The 4,089-nt window shown below is 33.4% G+C and overlaps 1 long non-coding RNA gene across 1 annotated transcript in view; it reads right to left on the reverse strand.

Annotated features, from left to right (window-relative positions):
- Window positions 1-2,043: 2,043 nt before the first annotated feature.
- LOC127865119 (uncharacterized) overlaps window positions 2,044-4,089 on the reverse strand; it is a 2,123-nt gene continuing 77 nt past the window's right edge. The window contains exons 1-3 of the long non-coding RNA XR_008042490.1: window positions 4,077-4,089; window positions 3,122-3,268; window positions 2,044-2,586 (exon numbers count right to left, since the gene is read on the reverse strand). The exon at window positions 4,077-4,089 is cut by the window's right edge and continues 77 nt beyond it. This is a non-coding gene — a long non-coding RNA (uncharacterized LOC127865119). The remainder of the gene's footprint in view (window positions 2,587-3,121; window positions 3,269-4,076) is intronic.

Raw genomic sequence — 4,089 nt, forward strand, 5'->3', positions numbered from 1 at the left:
GTAAAATAAATAGTTTTCGATAACAAATATCATGTTTCAGGGACCACGAATTTGACATTCCAAAACGGAAGGAACCTAAACGAAAATTTGACACCGTGTCAACAAGCAGAAACGCTCTCCAGAAGGGAACGTTGGGTGTCCGATGGGAGAGGGCAAGACGAAATGACAGCAAAATGCTTCTAACATCAAAAATGGGAATTGACATTGACCCGTAAAAGGAAATCATAATATCATACGACAGTTTGTAGTTCTTTAAAAGACAGCTGTCATTTTTGATATTCGTTAACCAACGTTACCTATATTGATTCCGTGTAATGCTACTGAATTTGATTTTGTGTTGCTCTTTCTATGTTTATGCATTGAGGAGCTACCAATATTGGGGCCGTATAATATGCTGCCTATATTGACGCTGTGGGATGCTTCATTTAACGAGGCCTACCGGTATATTCAACCTTTTTGGGGGATTTGAAACAACAACAGACATATTGGATCTAACTTTATTTTGTTTGCTGTTATTTGTTTCAAGTTTTAAAATTACAGTTTCTAAAAAATGCCATGTATCTTGTATCTTGTTAATTAAAAAAAAGGTATCTTTCTTTTAGTTGCATAATGATAAATAATGTGGACCTATAAGGAGAGAGGTATCATGAAGCAAATAAAACAATCGATTCCTCTTATTCTGCAAGACATAGTTTTCATTTTAGGTGTATACCATTATCTTTTGATCCGAAACTTTAAATATAATAATAACTATTGACCTTTACATGGGCGCCTTGCAAATCACTAGTGTCTTCATATTGGTCATACAATATAATGTCTTTATGTGTAACGTGAGAATCCTGACAATCTTACAATATGATTGTTGGAGATAATACTTAAAATAAAGCTGAAGGCATACTACATCCATGACAAAGTACACTTCACCGAGATAAGTCTAACTATACTGTGAAAAACATTGAAAAACCCAGCGGTTGAACGCAAACAAGATCAGTGTCTTTAACAACAAAACGAACCAAACATATGCAGATTAATTGTTTTATTGCTGCAAAGAATATCCCGTATCGCAATAATAGCTTATACGCAAAACATTAAACTGGCCTATGTGCAACTTGAGAAGGAATTACAGATTTACATGTAATTGTTGACAATTCGCACAATGATTCCAATGAGACAAAAAGCTAACTCACCAAAAATATATTTTAATCATATTGATTCGAAATAGATAAACAAAAATCGCAGATTACAAATGAGTCTCGCTCTGTGAAAAGGGGGTTTAATGCATGTGCGTAAGGTGTCGTCACATATTAGCCTGTGCATTCCGTACAGGCTAATTAGGGACAAACCTTTCCGATAAACTCGATTTTTGCTCAGAAGAGACTTTCTTTTAACAAAACATATCATAAAAGCGGAAAGTGCCGTCCCTGATTAGCCTATGTGGACTGCACTTTACGCACATGCATTAAACCCCCTTTTCACAGAGCGCGGCTCAAATGTATATTCCAGCGGATATGGTGAGATCAACAATAATCACAGATAATCAACATAAAATACAATGATTTTGAAAAGATCAACAATAATCACAGATAATCAACATTAATTACAATGATTTTGAAAAGATCAACAATAATCACAGATAATCAACATAGATTACAATGATTTTGAAAAGATCAACAATAATCACAGATAATCAACATAAATTACAATGATTTCGAAAAGATCAACAATAATCACAGATAATCAACATAAATTACAATGATTTTGAAAAGATCAACAATAATCACTGGTTATATAAATCACAATTAATCGGTTGAGATCAACAATAATCACAGATAATCAACATAAATCACAATGATTTTGATAAGATCAACAATAATCACAGATAATATAAATCACTATTAATAGGTTAAGATAAAAAATTCACAGATAATCAACATAAATTACAATTATTTTGATAAGATCAACAATAATCACAGATAATCAATATAAATCACAATTTATGGGCTGAGATCAACAGTAATCACAGATGAGCAATAATGTACACAATAATTTGTATGAGATCAACCATTATCATAATCATTTTAAATTAGAATGATAAATATTACAACAATAATCTTATTAAAAACAGGAATATCAAACAAAACAACACAAGATAAACGATATGAAACACAATGTTTAAGACGCAAAAACACGCGTAATACTATATATTATTGTATGACAGTCTGTATTTTCAATAATTAAGAAAATAACCACGGCACATTGGTAAGAATTAAAAATAATTCTTGGTCTTATCATCGTCATGCAACAGATGACTAGGCCCGGTGCTTTGCAGATCTGTGCTTTGATAGACTACTGCGGTGCCTGTACCTCTTTTCACACATATCACAAGCAAAGTTTTTCTCTCCATTGTGGGTGGCAAGGTGGGCCTGAAGGTCAATTTTCTCCCGGAGCGTTGCATTGCAAATTGAGCAGGTAAATTGCTTTGCAGCAACCTCCCTCCGGACGTGACGATTCAGGTCATCTTTGGTTGAAAACTTTTTGCCGCATTGTTCACAGGGGAACGGCTTTTCAACACCATGAATGCTGCATCTATATAACAAAAACAAATGGAACTGTTGAATTATTATTCAATACAGAAAAATACACACAGAATATTATCCATAACAATGTGGAACTTAACAAAATGATGGTCGTCAGAAGCGCTCCAGATAAGGCGCGTTAACGCGTATTTACGCATTTCAAAATCCAAAATACGCATTAAATAATATGTTTAAGGGTCCAATTACATACGTGAAGTATCGGAACGCGTACATTCTGGATTTATACGGTGTAAATTCCAATTGTTCAGTGACAATTTGCATTGAAATTTATCTGGACAATTATGGTCGTTAAAAACTAAATACTATAATGAGCACACCAATATGCACCACACTAGTAATAATGTGTTAAGTGTTTTAAAGCCGGCTTTTTTCGAAAACACCATTCAAAACATTTTAAATAGTGCTTTGCAACTAGGTTATAAAAACATACTTTCGCTCAGAATGCAATGACCTATGTTGAATTGTATCTTGATTTTTAAACCGACAGAACCTAGCATTGTACTAAAAACAAAAAAAATACAAACCTGTGTCTGTTGAACGCCTGTTTTGTGTAAAATGTTTTTCCACAACAGGCGAATCGTCCAGTCCCTCTGTGGCGCTTATCATGAAGCTTTAACCCCCACTTCGATTTAAATGTCTTTCCACAGATTTCACACACGAGCGTCATGTTTCTGTAATGAAAGAATTACTTTTTGTTAAAATATATTTCTAAAATGTTTTTATAAAGTTTTAAAGACTACACCAAAAGAGATATGAAACGCAAGTGATTGGATGTGACACACTATCTGCTATTCTTTTCGTCACAGTTCAATAAACATGCGTGTTTACTAATGCACGGGATTTTCGTGAGTTTTGGCGCGTTTAGCGTCATTCGAGGTCCGCTTAAAGGAGGCAACGCACGTTGTGGTTCAATATACTTGTAACAGTACTTAATGTGTTGATAAGCATATTTCCGCTCTGTTTAAATGTCCTCAATTGAAGTTCCGTAGTCATATATTGTGTTGAATAGTTAATATTTTCGTATTTGTAACCATATCATATTTTAGAAGACTTTCAAAAATGTGTACAGTGTGCGTTTCATTATCCTTTGAATATTCTCGCAACCTGCGTTTGCCATTTCCTATTGCTCAAGAAATACCAACCTGCGTTTGCAAAACAAAACAAAACAAAAAAATAAGATATTTTTCAATTTGCACCGCTATTTTTGTCATGAATCTTATTAAATATATTAAAATGAAGTGTAAAATCATACTAATTCAGTCGTTAAACCAATATTGTTGAAAGAAAATCATCAACACCACATAAACAAACAGCGTTTGCAATGCATTTCAGAATTTTGTGTCGAAGTGTTCTCGGAAAGTGGAAACAGTAAAGGCAATGGAATCATTTCAAATAAAAGTTTATTTAGTATACTGTGTCATAGGCTATCACTTGTTAAAAACTGAAATTTTGATTATATGAAAAAACAACAAAACTTACCTTAATGTACAAG

The sequence above is a fragment of the Dreissena polymorpha genome, chromosome 1, assembly GCF_020536995.1.
Source record: "Dreissena polymorpha isolate Duluth1 chromosome 1, UMN_Dpol_1.0, whole genome shotgun sequence".
Taxonomy (NCBI): domain Eukaryota; kingdom Metazoa; phylum Mollusca; class Bivalvia; order Myida; family Dreissenidae; genus Dreissena; species Dreissena polymorpha.